At 37.1% G+C, this 16,337-nt stretch overlaps 2 non-coding genes across 2 annotated transcripts; both read right to left on the bottom strand.

Annotated features, from left to right (window-relative positions):
• Positions 1-6,300: 6,300 nt before the first annotated feature.
• Positions 6,301-6,404, bottom strand: LOC148562444 (small nucleolar RNA R71). The gene has a single exon (XR_015888055.1). It is a non-coding gene; the product is annotated as a small nucleolar RNA R71 (small nucleolar RNA).
• Positions 6,405-15,245: 8,841 nt separating this feature from the next.
• On the bottom strand, positions 15,246-15,349 carry LOC148562445 (small nucleolar RNA R71). The gene has a single exon (XR_015888057.1). It is a non-coding gene; the product is annotated as a small nucleolar RNA R71 (small nucleolar RNA).
• Positions 15,350-16,337: the final 988 nt, after the last annotated feature.

Consider the following 16,337-nt stretch of genomic DNA (forward strand, 5'->3'; position numbering starts at 1 on the left):
GTCTTCTTTCAGATCGAATATAACTTCTGGGATCATTGATCTTAGACCCATTATTTTGTAGTTATGGTCTGCATGTTCTTTGGTTAAGAACCTCTCTTGATTCTAAAGTGGTTTTGGAATATTCTCTTTCTTGCCTCTTGAAGTGGTTTGTTTTTCTTTAGGAGCCATGATCTTAGTGAGTCTTAGCTCAGTGATCACGAAAAGCACACCAAACTTAGAGGTTTGCTTGTCCTCAAGCAAAAGAAAGGAAAGGAGGGGAATAGAAGGAGAGACAAATTCGAATTGTGGAGAAGAGGGGTGGCCGAATGTGAATTTAAAGAGGAAGGGGTGTGTTCGAAAATTTTAAAAAAGATATGCTAGAAGATATGATTTGTAAAAAGATAATTATGATATGCAAAAGATGTAGTTTTAAAATTGAAAAGACAAGGGAGAGATTTGAAAAAGATAAATCTAATTTTTGAAAAGATAATTAGATGATTTGAAAAAGATTTGAAAAGAATTTAAAAAGATAGATGAGTTTTAAAAAAGATTTGAAAAGAAGTTGAAGAAGAATGAAGAAAGATTTTTTTAGCTTGAGATTATTTTGAAATTGAAATTAAAAAATGAGAATTTGTAACATGTTCATGCAAGAAATCATGGATGGAAACATGAAAATTTGAAAAAAATTGAAGTGAAAAACAAACTTCCTCCCTTCCACACTTCTGGCGTTAAACGCCCAGTTGTTGCTTGTTTTGGGCGTTTAACGCCCATTTGTTGCTTGTTTTGGGCGTTTAACGCCCAGCCAGGTACCCTGGCTGGCGTTAAACGCCAGAAAGCCTTTATCACTGGGCATTTTTCTAAACGCCCAGGATGCTGCAATTCTGGTGTTAAACGCCCAGAATGGTACCCATTCTGGCGTTTAACGCCCAGAATGGTACCCATTCTGGCGTTTAACGCCCAGAAAGTTATCTTTACTGGCGTTAAACGCCAGAATGGGCACCATTCTGGCGTTTAACGCCCAAAATACCTCTTACTGGTGTTTTTGTGCCAGTGAGCTCCTTTTCTCTACTTTATGCTTTGAATCCTTCTGTAACTCTGTGAATTCTTGCAATTGATAATTAACCTTGAAGATAATTTATATCAAACTCTTATAATTATTATATGAATAACAAATAAACTTCACTAATGGCTGGGTTGCCTCCCAGCAAGCGCTTCTTTATTGTCTTTAGCTGGACTTTACTGAGCTTTAATCTAGTCTCAACTTTGAGCATTCTTGCTCAACATTGCCTTCAAGATAATGCTTGACTCTCTGTCTATTAACAATGAACCTCTTATTAGAGTCAATATCTTGAAGCTCTACATACCCATATGGTGACACACTCATAATCACATATGGTCCCTTCCACCAGGATTTCAGTTTCCCGGGAAACAATTTGAGCCTAGAGTTGAATAGCAGAACTTTCTGTCTTGGCTCAAAGACTCTGGATGACAGTTTCTTATCATGCCACCTTTTTGCTTTCTCCTTGTAAATTTTTGCATTTTCAAAAGCATTGAGTCTGAATTCCTCTAACTCATTCAACTGGAGCAATCTTTTCTCTCCAGCTAACTTGGCAACAAGATTTAGGAATCTGGTTGCCCAGTAGGCCTTGTGTTCCAGTTCCACTGGGAAATGGCATGCTTTCCCATACACAAGATGGTATGGAAAGGTCCCTGTGGGAGTCTTGAATGCTGTTCTGTATGCCCATAAAGCATCATCCAGACTTCTTGCCCAATCCCTTCTACGGGTAATTACAGTCCGTTCCAGGATTCTTTTTAGTTCTCTGTTAGAGATTTCAGCTTGCCCAGTTGTCTGTGGATGATATGGAGTTGCTACTTTGTGGCTAATTCCATATCGAACCATATCAGAGTAAAGCTGTTTATTGCGGAAGTGAGTGCCCCCATCACTGATTAGTACTCTAGGGACACCAAACCTGCTGAAGATATGTTTCTAGAGGAACTTCAGCACTGTCTTAGTATAATTAGTGGGTGTTGCAATTGCCTCTACCCATTTAGATACATAATCTACTGCCACCAGAATATACGTGTTTGAGTATGATGGTGGGAAAGGCCCCATGAAGTCAATACCCCATACATCAAACAACTCAATCTCCAAGATCCCTTGTTGAGGAATGGCGTAACCATGAGCCAGATTACCAGCTCTCTGGCAACTGTCACAGTTATGTACGAACTCTCGGGAGTCTCTATAGAGAGTAGGCCAGTAGAAGCCACATTGGAGAACCTTGGTGGTTGTTCGCTCACCTCCGAAATGGCCTCTGATGAGCGGATAATTTATACGCTTTTTGGCATTGTTTTTACATAGTTTTTAGTATGATTTAGTTAGTTTTTAATATATTTTATTAGTTTTTAAATAAAAATCACATTTCTGGACTTTACTATGAGTTTGTGTATTTTTCTGTGATTTCAGGTATTTTCTGGCTGAAATTGAGGGACCTGAGCAAAAATCTGATTCAGAGGTTGAAGAAGGACTGCAGATGCTGTTGGATTCTGACCTCCCTGCACTTAAAGTAGATTTTCTGGAGCTACACAACTCCAAATGGCGTGCTCTCAATTGCGTTGGAAAGTAGACATCTAGGGTTTTCCAGAAATATATAATAGTCCATACTTTGCCCGAGTTTAGATGACGCAAACTGGCGTTCAACGCCAGCTCCCTGCCCTATTCTGGAATCAAACGCCAGAAACAGGTTGCAAAGTGGAGTTAAACGCCAGAAACACATTATAAACTGGCGTTCAACTCCAAGGAAGACCTCTACACATGAAAGCTTCAATGCTCAACCCAAGCACACACCAAGTGAAACCCAGAAGTAGATTTCTGCATTATTCACTTATCTCTGTAAACCCTAGTAACTAGTTTAGTATAAATAGGACTTTTTACTATTGTATTTACATCTTATTATCTTTAGTTTTATCTTTGGATCACATTTTGGAGGCTGGCCATTCGGCCATGCCTAGACCTTGTTCTTATGTATTTTCAACGGTATAGTTTCTACACACCATAGATTAAGGTGTGGAGCTCTGCTGTTCCTCATGAATTAATGCAAAGTACTACTGTTTTTCTATTCAATTCAAGCTTATTCCTATTCTAAGATATTCATTCGCACACAAGAACATGATGAATGTGATGATTATGTGACGCTCATCACCATTCTCACTTATGAACACGTGCCTGACAACCACTTCCGTTCTACATGAAGATGAGATAGAATGAGTATCTCTTAGATATCTAATACAGGGGACCGAGTCTGAGATATTAGAGTCTTCGTGGTATAAGTTAGAACCCATGGACGGCCATTCCTGAGATCCGGAAAGTCTAAACCTTATCTGTGGTATTCCGAGTAGGATCTGGGAAGGGATGGCTGTGACGAGCTTCAAACTCGCGAGTGCTGGGCGTAGTGACAGACGCAAAAGGATAGTAAATCCTATTCTAGTATGATCGAGAACCGACAGATGATTAGCCATGCAGTGACAGCGCATTGGACCATTTTCACAGAGAGGACGGGATGTAGCCATTGACAACGGTGATGCCCAACATAAAGCTTGCCATGGAAGGGAGTAGGAATGATTGGATGAAGACAGCAGGAAAGAAGAGGTTCAGGAGAAACGAAAGTATCTCTATACGCTTATCTGAAATTCTCACCAATGAATTACATAAGTACCTCTATCCTAGTTTATATTTTAATTATGTTTTAATTATCAATTCTCTATAACCATTTGAATCCGCCTGACTGAGATTTACAAGGTGACCATAGCTTGCTTCAAGCCGACAATCTCCGTGGGATCGACCCTTACTAACGTAAGGTTTATTACTTGGACGACCCAGTGCACTTGCTGGTTAGTTGTGCGAAGTTGTGACAAAGTGTGTGAATGACGTTCTGAGCACCAAGTTTTTGGCGCCGTTGTTAAGGATCACAATTTCATGCACCAAGTTTTTGGCGCCGTTGCCGGGGATTGTTCGAGTTTGGACAACTGACGGTTCATCTTGTTGCTCAGATTAGGTAATTTTATTTTATTTTTAAACTTTTTGTTTTTGTTATTTTTATTTTCAAAAAATTTTCAAAAAACAAAAAAATAAATTATTCTATATTCTTCAGAATTTTTAAGAATGAATTCTAGAGTTTCAGATGATGCTTTTATCATCACATGAGTCAGTTGATTTCCATCAATTTGGCTGTTGTATGTAATGTCCTGCTGAAGCTTGTTCTGCCCTGTCTAATCTCTTTAGACTGAAGCTTTAGACTAACATTGCATGATTCCTGGAATCTTTATTAAAAATTTTATGTTTCTTATTTTCTTTTTCCAAATAATTTTCGAAAAATCCAAAAAAAAATTTTATAAAATAATAAAAACCAAAAATTTGATGTTTCTTGTTTAAGTCTAGAGTCAATTTTTAAGTTTGGTATCAATTGCATATTTCTATTTTCTCAAAATTTTTGAAAAAATTCATCCATGGTGTTCTTCATGATCTTCAAGTTGTTCTTGATAAGTCTTCTTGTTTGATCTTCATATTTTCTTGTTTTGTGTCTCATCTTGTTTTTCATATGCATTCTTGCATTCATAGTGTCTAAAAACTAAAAATTTCTAAGTTTGGTGTCTTGCATGTTTTTCTTTTCTTAAAAATTTTCAAAAATAAGTTCTTGGTGTTCATCTTGACATTCGAAGTGTTCTTGGTGTTCATCTTGACAATCGAAGTGTTCTTGGTGTTCATCTTGACATTCATAGTGTTCTTGCATGCATCATTTGTTTTGATCCAAAACTTTCATGCATTGAGTCTTTTTCTTGTTTTTCTCTCTCATCATTAAAAAATTCAAAAATAAAAAAATATCTTTCCCTTATTTCACTCATGAATTTCGAAAATTTGAGTTGACTTTTTCAAAACTTTTTAAAAATTTAGTTGTTTCTTATGAGTCAAATCAAATTTCCAATTTAAAAATCTTATCTTTTTCAAAATCGTTTTCAAAAATCAAATCTTTTTCATTTTTCTTTCATAATTTTCGAAAATTCTAAATTTATTTTCAAAAATCTTTTTCTTATTTTGTTTCATAACTTCAAATCTTTACTAACAATTAATGTGATTGATTAAAAAATATTAAGTTTGTTACTTGCCTAGTAAGAAAGGCTCAATCTTTAAATTTTAAAATCATATATTTTTTGTTTCTTGTTAGTCAAGTAATCAACTTTAATTTCCAAAATCAAATCTTTTTAAGTTTCTTTTTCAAATCTTTTTCAAAATAAGTTTCAATCACATCTTTTTCAAAATCAATTTCAAAATCTTTTCTAACTTCTTATCTTTTCAAATTTGATTTTTAAATCTTTTTCAATTAACCACTTGACTTTTTGTTTGATTTTTATCTTTTTCAAAACTACCTAACTAACTCTCTCTCTAATTTTTGAAAATCACCTTCCTCTTTTTCGAAATTCCTTTTCAATTAACTAATTGTATTATATTTTAATTTAATTTAATTTCATTTTTCTTTTTAATTTTCGAATTTTAACTTTAATTTTTAAATTAAAAATAAAAATTTTATTTTATTTTTCGAATTCTCTCATCTCATCCCCTTCTATTTATTTATTTATCTACTAACACCATTCTTTCACTCAGAATTCGAACCCACTCCTCTCCCTTGTGTTTGGATTCTTATCTTTTTCTTTTTCTATTCTTCTATTCTACTCACATAAAGGAACCTCTCTACTGTGGCAAAGAGGATCCCTATTATTTTCTGTTCCCTTCTTTTTCGTATGAGCAGGAGCAAGGACAAGAACATTCTTGAAGCTGATCCGAAACCTGAAAGGACTCTGAAGAGGAAGCTAAGAGAAGCTAAAACATAACACTCTGAAGAGAACTTTACTGCAATTTTCGAAAAAGAAGGAGATATGACCGAAAATAATGACAATGCAAGGAAGATGCTTGGTGACTTTACTGCACCAAATTCCAACTTACATGGAAGAAGCATCTCAATCCCTGCCATTGGAGCAAACAATTTTGAGCTTAAACCTCAATTAGTTTCTCTGATGCAACAGAACTGCAAGTTTCATGGACTTCCATCTGAAGATCCTTTTCAGCTTTTAACTGAATTCTTGCAGATCTGTGATACTGTTAAGACCAATGGGGTTGATCCTGAGGTCTACAGGCTCATGCTTTTCCCGTTTGCTGTAAGAGACAGAGCTAAAATATGGTTGGACTCTCAACCTAAAGATAGCCTGAACTCTTGGGATAAGCTGGTCACGACTTTCTTAGCCAAGTTCTTTCCTCCTCAAAAGCTTAGTAAGCTTAGAGTGGATGTTCAAACCTTCAGACAGAAAGAAGGTGAATCCCTCTATGAAGCTTGGGAGAGATATAAGCAACTGACCAAAAAGTGTCCATCTGACATGCTTTCAGAATGGACCATCCTGGATATATTCTATGATGGTCTGTCTGAGCTATCAAAGATGTCACTAGATCATTCTGTAGGCGGATCCATTCACCTAAAGAAAATGCCTGCAGAAGCTCAGGAACTCATTGACATGGTTGCTAATAACCAGTTCATGTACACTTCTGAGAGGAATCCTATAAGTAATGGGACGCCTCAGAGGAGGAGAGTTCTTGAAATTGATGCTCTGAATGCCATATTAGCTCAGAACAAAATATTGACTCAACAAGTCAATATGATTTCTCAGAGTCTGAATGGAATGCAAGCTGCATCCAACAGTACTCAAGAGGCTTCTTCTGAAGAAGAAGCTTATGATCTTGAGAACCCTGCAATAGCAGAGGTGAATTACATAGGGAAACCCTATGGAAATACCTATAATCCCTCATAGAGAAATCATCCAAATTTCTCATGGAAGGACCAACAAAAGCCTTAACAAGGCTTTAATAATGGTGGAAGAAACAGGTTTAGCAATAGCAAGCCTTTCCCATCATCCACTCAGCAACAGACAGAGAATTCTGAGCAGAATCCATCTAGCTTAGCAAATATAGTCTCTGATCTATCTAAGGCCACTTTAAGTTTCATGAATGAAACAAGGTCCTCCATTAGAAATTTGGAGGCACAAGTGGGCCAGCTGAGTAAAAGGGTCACTGAAACCCCTCCTAGTACTCTCCCAAACAATACAGAAGAGAATCCAAAAAGAGAGTGCAAGGCCATTACCTTGCTTGGTGTGGCCGAATCCAAAGAGGAGGAGGAGGACGTGAATCCCAGTGAGGAAGACCTCCTAGGACGTTCAGTGACCAATAAGGAGTATCCCTTTGAGGAACCAAAGGAATCTGAGGCTCATCTAGAGACCATAGAGATTCCATTAAACCTCCTTCTGCCCTTCATGAGCTCTGATGAGTATTCTTCTTCTGAAGAGAATGAAGACGTTATTGAAGAGCAAGTTGCTAAGTACCTTGGTGCAATCATGAAGTTGAATGCCAAATTATTTGGTAATGAGACTTGGATAGATGAACCTCCCTTGCTCACCAATAAACTGAATGCATTGGATAGGCAAAAATTACCTCAAAAGAAACAGGATCCTGATAAATTCCTAATTCCCTGTAACATAGGCACATTGACCTTTGAGAAGGCTCTGTGTGACCTGGGGTCAGGCATAAACTTAATGCCACTCTCTGTAATAGAGAAACTAGGAATCTTTGAGGTGCAGGCTGCCAAATTCTCATTAGAGATGGCAAACAAATCCATGAAACAGGCTTATGGACAAGAAGAGGACGTGTTAGTAAAGGTTGAAGGCCTTTACATCCCTGCTGATTTCATATTCCTAGACACTGGAAAGGATGAGGATGAATCCATCATCCTTGGAAGACCCTTCCTGGCCACAGCAAAAGCTGTGATTGATGTGGACAGAGGAGAGTTAGTCCTTCAACTGAATGAGGACAACCTTGTGTTTAAAACTCAAGGATCTCCTTCTGTAACCATGGAGAGGAAGCATGAAAAGCTTCTCTCACTACAGAGTCAACCAAAGCCCCCACAGTCAAACTCTAAGTTTGGTGTTGGGAGGCCACAACCAAACTCTAAGTTTAGTGTTGAACTCCCACATTCAAACTCTAAGTTTGGTGTTGGGAAGTTCCAACCTTGCTCTGATTATCTGTGAGGCTCTATGAGAGCTCACTGTCAAGCTATTGACATTAAAGAAGCACTTGTTGGGAGGTAACCCAATGATATTTAATTATATCTATTTTATTTTCTTTTTGTTATTTCACATTTTATTAGGTTGATGATCATGTAGAGTCACAAAAACTACTGAAAAATAAAAAACAGAATGAAAAATAGCATTAAAAATAGCACACCCTGGAGGAGGAGCATTCTGGCGTTTAAACGCCAGAAACAAGCATCTGTCTGGCATTTAACGCCAGAAATAAGCACCAAGCTGGCGTTTAACGCCAGAAACAAGCATCTACCTGGCGTTAAACGCCAGAAACAAGCAGCAATCTGGCATTAAACACCAGGATTGCACAGCAAGTGCGTTTTACATGCCTAGTTGGAGCAGGGATGTTAAGTCCTTGATCCCACTGGATCTGTGGACCCCACAGGATCCCCACAGGATCTGTGGACCCACAGGATCCCCACCACTTCTTCTCTCCTCTTCACATCTTTTCATAACTCTCTTCCCCAAATACCTTTCACCAATCACCTCACTCACTCTTCCCCATCACCTCTTCACCACTCACATCCATCCACTCTTCCCCATAAACCCCACCTACCTCCAAATTTCAAACTTTTTTCCCTCCTAAACCCAACCCTAATAGCCGAACTCTAAACCTCTCTCCACCTCCTATATAAACCCCTCATTCCTTCTTCATTTTCATACAACACAACTATTTCTTCTTACCTTTAGCCGAATACACACCTCTCTCCCTCTCCTCCATTCTTTTTCTTCTTCTCCTTCTTTCTCTCTTCTTTTGCTCGGGGTCGAGCAAACATTTTAAGTTTGGTGTGGTAAAAGCATTGCTTTTTGTTTTTCCATAACCATTAATGGCACCTAAGGCCAGAGAATCCTCAAGAAAGAGGAAAGGGAAGGCAATTGCTTCCAACTCTGAGTCATGGGAGATAGAGAGATTCATCTCAAAGGTCCATCAAGACCACTTCTATGAAGTTGTGGCCAAGAAGAAAGTGATCCCTGAGGTTCCTTTCAAGCTAAAAAAGAATGAGTATCCGGAGATCCGACTTGAGATCCAAAGAAGAGGTTGGGAAGTTCTCACCAACCCCATTCAACAAGTCAGGATCTTAATGGTTTAAGAGTTCTATGCAAACGCATGGATTACTAGGAACCATGATCAAAGTGTGAACCTGAATCCAAAGCATTGGCTTACCATGGTTCGGGTAAAATACTTAGATTTCAGTCCAGAAAATGTAAGGCTGGCGTTCAACTTGCCAATGATGGAAGAAAACGCACGCCCCTACACTAGAAGGGTCAACTTTGATCAAAGGTTGGACCAAGTCTTCATGGACATATGTGTAGAAGGAGCTCAATGGAAGGTTGACTCAAGAGGCAAGCCGGTTCAATTGAGAAGACTGGACCTTAAGTCTGTAGCTAGAGGATGGCTGGAGTTCATTCAGCGCTCAATTATTCCTACTAGCAACCGGTCTGAAGTTACTGTAGACCGGGCCATCATTATCCATAGTATCATGATTGGGGAGGAAGTAGAGGTTCATGAGATTATACCTCAAGAACTCTACAAGGTGGCTGACAAGTCATCCACTTTGGCAAGGTTAGCCTTTCCTCACCTCATTTGCCATCTATGTAATTTGGCTGGGATTGACATAGAGGGAGACATCCTCATTGATGAGGATAAGCCCATCACTAAGAAAAGGATGGAACAAACAAGAGATCATAGACCTCAACAAGAGCATGAAAAAATTCCTCACCATGAAATCCCTGAGATGCCTCAGGGGATGCACTTTCCTCCATAGAATTATTGGGAGTAAATCAACACCTCCCTAGGAGAATTAAGTTTCAACATGGGATAACTAAGGATGGAGCACCAAGAGCACTCCATCATCCTCCATGAAATTAGAGAAGATCAAAGAGCTATGAGGTAGGAGCAATAAAGGCAAGAAAGATACATAGAGGAGCTCAAGAGCACCATTGGTTCTTCAAGAAGAGGAAGACGCCACCCTTACTAAGGTGGACCTGTTCCTTAATCTCCTTGTTCTTATTTTCCTGTTTTTCATTTACTATGCTTTATGTTTTAATTATGTTTGTGTCTTTACTATATGATCATTAGTGTCTAAGTGTCTATGCCTTAAAGTTATGAATGTCCTATGAATCCATCACCTCTCTTAAATGAAAACTGTTCTAAAAACAAAAGAACAAGAAGTACATGGTTTCGAATTCATCCTTGAAATTAGTTTAATTATTTTGATGTGGTGACAATACTTTTTGTTTTCTGAATGAATGCTTGAACAGTGCATATGTCTTTTGATATTGTAGTTTATGAATGTTAAATATGTTGGCTCTTGAAAGAATGATGAACAAAGAGGAATGTTATTGATAATCTGAAAAATCATAAAAATGATTCTTGAAGCAAGAAAAAGCAGTGAATACAAAAGCTTGCAGAAAAAAATTGCGAAAAAAAAAGAAAAGAGAAATGGCGAGAAAAAAAAGAAAAAGAAAAAAAGCAAGCAGAAAAAGCCAATAGCCCTTAAAACCAAAAGGCAATGGTAGTAAAAAGGATCCAAGGCTTTGAGCATCAGTGGATAGGAGGGCCTAAAGGAATAAAATCTTGGCCTAAGCGGCTAAACCAAGCTGTCCCTAACCATGTGCTTGTGGCTTGAAGGTGTCAAGTGAAAACTTGAGACTGAGCGATTAAAGTCAAGGTCCAAAGCAAAAAAAGAGTGTGCGTAAGAACTCTGGACACCTCTAATTGGGGACTTTAGCAAAGCTGAGTCACAATCTGAAAAGGTTCACCCAGTTATGTGTCTGTGGCATTTATGTATCCGGTGGTAATACTGGAAAATAAAGTGCTTAGGGCCACGGCCAAGACTCATAAAGTAGCTGTGATTCAAGAATCAACATACTGAACTAGGAGAATCAATAACACTATCTGAAGTCTGAGTTCTATAGATGCCAATCATTTTGAACTTCAATAGATAAAGTGAGATGGCAAAACTTTTGAAGAGGCAAAAAGCTACTAGTCCCGCTCATCTGATTGGAGCTAAGTTTCATTGATATTTTGGAATTTATAGTATATTCTCTTCTTTTTATCTTATTTGATTTTCAGTTGCTTGGGGACAAGCAACAATTTAAGTTTGGTGTTGTGATGAGCGGATAATTTATACGCTTTTTGGCATTGTTTTTACATAGTTTTTAGTATGATTTAGTTAGTTTTTAATATATTTTTATTAGTTTTTAAATAAAAATCACATTTCTGGACTTTACTATGAGTTTGTGAGTTTTTCTATGATTTTAGGTATTTTCTGGCTGAAATTGAGGGACTTGAGCAAAAATCTGATTCAGAGGTTGAAGAAGGACTGCAGATGCTGTTGGATTCTGACCTCCCTACACTCAAAGTAGATTTTCTGGAGCTACAGAACTCCAAATGGCGTGCTCTTAATTGCGTTGGAAAGTAGACATCCAGGGCTTTCCATAAATATATAATAGTCCATACTTTGAAAGAGTTTAGATGACACAAACTGGCGTTCAACGCCAGCTCCCTGCCCCATTCTGGAGTCAAACGCCAGAAACAGGTTGCAAAGTGGAGTTAAACGCCAGAAACATGTTATAAACTGGCGTTCAACTCCAAGGAAGACCTCTACACGTGAAAGCTTTAATGCTCAACCCAAGCACACACCAAGTGGGCCCCAGAAGTGGATTTCTGCATCATTCACTTATCTCTGTAAACCCTAGTAACTAGTTTAGTATAAATAGGACTTATTACTATTGTATTTACATCTTTTTATCTTTAGTTTTATCTTTGGATCAGATTTTGGAGGCTGGCCATTCGGCCATGCCTAGACCTTGTTCTTATGTATTTTCAACGGTAGAGTTTCTACACACCATAGATTAAGGTATGGAGCTCTGCTGTTCATCATGAATTAATGCAAAGTACTATTATTTTTCTATTCAATTCAAGCTTATTCCTATTCTAAGATATTCATTCGCACCCAAGAACATGATGAATATGATGATTATGTGACGCTCATCATCATTCTCACTTATGAACACGTGTCTGACAACCACTTCCGTTCTACATGAAGATGAGATAGAATGAGTATCTCTTAGATATCTAATACAGGGGACCGAGTCCGAGATATTAGAGTCTTTGTGGTATAAGTTAGAACCCATGAACGGCCATTCCTGAGATCCGGAAAGTCTAAACCTTGTCTGTGGTATTCCGAGTAGGATCTGGGAAGGGATGGCTGTGACGAGCTTCAAACTCGCGAGTGCTGGGCGTAGTGACAGACGCAAAAGGATAGTAAATCCTATTCCAGTATGATCGAGAACCGACAGATGATTAGCCATGCAGTGACAGCGCATTGGACCATTTTCACAGAGAGGACGGGATGTAGCCATTGACAACGGTGATGCCCAACATAAAGCTTGCCATGGAAGGGAGTAGGAATGATTGGATGAAGACAGTAGGAAAGCAGAGGTTCAGGAGAAACGAAAGCATCTCTATACGCTTATCTGAAATTCTCACCAATGAATTACATATGTACCTCTATCCTAGTTTATATTTTAATTATGTTTTAATTATCAATTCTCTATAACCATTTGAATCCGCCTGACTGAGATTTACAAGGTGACCATAGCTTGCTTCAAGCCGACAATCTCCGTGGGATCGACCCTTACTCACGTAAGGTTTATTACTTGGACTAACCAGTGCACTTGCTGGTTAGTTGTGCGAAGTTGTGACAAAGTGTGTGAATTACGTTTTGAGCACCAAGTTTTTGGTGCCGTTGTTAAGGATCACAATTTTGTGCACCAAGTTTTTGGCGCCGTTGCCGGGGATTGTTCGAGTTTGGACAACTGACGGTTCATCTTGTTGCTCAGATTAGGTAATTTTATTTTAATTTTAAACTTTTTGTTTTTGTTATTTTTATTTTCAAAATATTTTCAAAAAACAAAAAAATAAATTATTCTATATTCCTCAGAATTTTTAAGAATGAATTCTAGAGTTTCAGATGATGCTTTTATCATCACATGAGTCAGTTGATTCCCATCAATTTGGCTGTTGTATGTAATGTCCTGCTGAAGCTTGTTCTACCCTGTCTAATCTCTTTAGACTGAAACTTTAGACTAACATTGCAGGATTCCTGGAATCTTTATGAAAAATTTTGAGTTTCTTATTTTCTTTTTCCAAATAATTTTAAAAAAATCCAAAAAAAAATTTTATAAAATAATAAAAACCAAAAATTTGATGTTTCTTGTTTAAGTCTAGAGTCAATTTTTAAGTTTGGTGTCAATTGTATATTTCTATTTTTTCTCAAAATTTTCGAAAAAATTCATGCATGGTGTTCTTCATGATCTTCAAGTTGTTCTTGATAAGTCTTCTTGTTTGATCTTCATATTTTCTTGTTTTGTGTCTCATCTTGTTTTTCATATGCAATCTTGCATTCATAGTGTCTAAAAACTAAAAATTTCTAAGTTTGGTGTCTTGCATGTTTTTCTTTTCTTAAAAATTTTCAAAAATAAGTTCTTGGTGTACATCTTGACATTCGAAATGTTCTTGGTGTTCATCTTGACATTCATAGTGTTCTTGCATGCATCATTTGTTTTGATCCAAAACTTTCATGCATTGAGTCTTTTTCTTGTTTTTCTCTCTCATCATTAAAAAATTTAAAAATAAAAAAATATCTTTCCCTTATTTCACTCATAAATTTCGAAAATTTGAGTTGACTTTTTCAAAACTTTTTAAAAATTTAGTTGTTTCTTATGAGTCAAATCAAATTTTCAATTTAAAAATCTTATCTTTTTCAAAATCATTTTCAAAAATCAAATCTTTTTCATTTTTCTTTCATAATTTTCGAAAATTCTAAATTGATTTTCAAAAGCTTTTTCTTATTTTGTTTCATAACTTCAAATCTTTACTAACAATTAATGTGATTGATTAAAAAATATTAAGTTTGTTACTTGCCTAGTAAGAAAGGTTCAATCTTTAAATTTTAAAATCATATCTTTTTGTTTCTTGTTAGTCAAGTAATCAACTTTAATTTTCAAAATAAAATCTTTTTAAGTTTCTTTTTCAAATCTTTTTCAAAATAAGTTTCAATCACATCTTTTTCAAAATCAATTTCAAAATCGTTTCTAACTTCTTATCTTTTCAAATTTGATTTTCAAATCTTTTTCAATTAACCACTTGACTTTTTGTTTGATTCTTATCTTTTCCAAAACTACCTAACTAACTCTCTCTTTAATTTTCGAAAATCACCTTCCTCTTTTTCGAAATTCCTTTTCAATTAACTAATTGTTTTAAATTTTAATTTAATTTAATTTCATTTTTCTTTTTAATTTTCGAATTTTAACTTTAATTTTTAAATTAAAAACAAAAATTTTATTTTATTTTTCGAATTCTCTCATCTCATCCCCTTCTATTTATTTATTTATCTAGTAACACCCTTCTTTCACTCAAAATTCGAACCCACTCCTCTCCCTTGTGTTTGGATTCTTATTTTTTTCTTTTTCTATTCTTCTCTTCTACTCACATAAAGGAACCTCTCTACTGTGGCAAAGAGGATCCCTATTATTTCTGTTTCCTTCTTTTTCGTATGAGAAGAAGCAAGGACAAGAACATTCTTGAAGCTGATCCGGAACCTGAAAGGACTCTGAAGAGGAAGCTAAGAGAAGCTAAAACACAACACTCTGAAGAGAACTTTACTGCAATTTTCGAAAAAGAAGGAGATATGGCCGAAAATAATGACAATGCAAGGAAGATGCTTGGTGACTTTACTACACCAAATTCCAACTTACATGAAAGAAGCATCTCAATCCCTGCCATTGGAGCAAACAATTTTGAGCTTAAACCTCAATTAGTTTCTCTGATGCAACAGAACTGCAAGTTTCATGGACTTCCATCTGAAGATCCTTTTCAGTTTTTAACTGAATTCTTGCAGATCTGTGATACTGTTAAGACTAATGGGATTGATTTCGAGGTCTACAGGCTCGTGCTTTTCCCGTTTTCTGTAAGAGACAGAGCTAGAATATGGTTGGACTCTCAACCTAAAGATAGCCTGAACTCTTGGGATAAGCTGGTCACGACTTTCTTAGCCAAGTTCTTTCCTCCTCAAAAGCTTAGTAAGCTTAGAGTGGATGTTCAAACCTTCAGACAGAAAGAAGGTGAATCCCTCTATGAAGCTTGGGAGAGATATAAGCAACTGACCAAAAAGTGTCCATCTGACATGCTTTCAGAATGGACCATCCTGGATATATTCTATGATGGTCTGTCTGAGCTATCAAAGATGTCACTGGACCATTTTGCAGGCGGATCCATTAACCTAAAGAAAACGCCTGCAGAAGTTCAGGAACTCATTGACATGGTTGCTAATAACCAGTTCATGTACACTTCTGAGAGGAATCCTGTAAGTAATGGGACGCTTCAAAGGAGGAGAGTTCTTGAAATTGATGCTCTGAATGCCATATTGGCTCAGAACAAAATATTGACTCAGCAAGTCAATATGATTTCTCAGAGTCTGAATAGAATGCAAGCTGCATCCAACAGTACTCAAGAGGCATCTTCTGAAGAAGAAGCTTATGATCTTGAGAACCCTGCAATAGCAGAGGTGAATTACATGGGGGAACCCTATGGAAATACCTATAATCCCTCGTGGAGAAATCATCCAAATTTCTCATGGAAGGACCAACAAAAGCCTCAACAAGGCTTTAATAATGGTGGAAGAAACAGGTTTAGCAATAGCAAGCCTTTTCCATCATCCACTTAGCAACAGATAGAGAATTCTGAGCAGAATCCATCTAGCTTAGTGAAGGAGGATGGAGTGCTCTTGATGTTCCACCCTTAGTTGCTTCCAATAATTGTGTGGAAGAAAATGTATCCCCTGAGGTATCTCAAGGATCTCTTGATTTGTAGTCAAATGTTCTACCACTGAGCTATAGACCCTTGATGAAAGCTTTTGTCTTCCCTTTCCTCTTTCTAGAGGTTTCTCTGGCCTTAGGTGCCATCAATGGTTATGGAAAAACAAAAAAGCTATGCTTTTACCACACCAAACTTATTACTGTTTTTTGGATGGCTACTCAGGCTATAACCAGATTGCAGTAGATCCCCAGGATCAAGAGAAAACAGCATTCACATGTCCATCTGGAGTGTTTGCTTATAGAAGGATGCCATTTGGGTTGTGTAATGCGCCTGCAACCTTCCAGAGATGCATGCTCTC

This window comes from Arachis ipaensis, chromosome B6 (assembly GCF_059453495.1).
Source record: "Arachis ipaensis isolate K30076 ecotype BB chromosome B6, ASM5945349v1, whole genome shotgun sequence".
Classification (NCBI taxonomy): domain Eukaryota; kingdom Viridiplantae; phylum Streptophyta; class Magnoliopsida; order Fabales; family Fabaceae; genus Arachis; species Arachis ipaensis.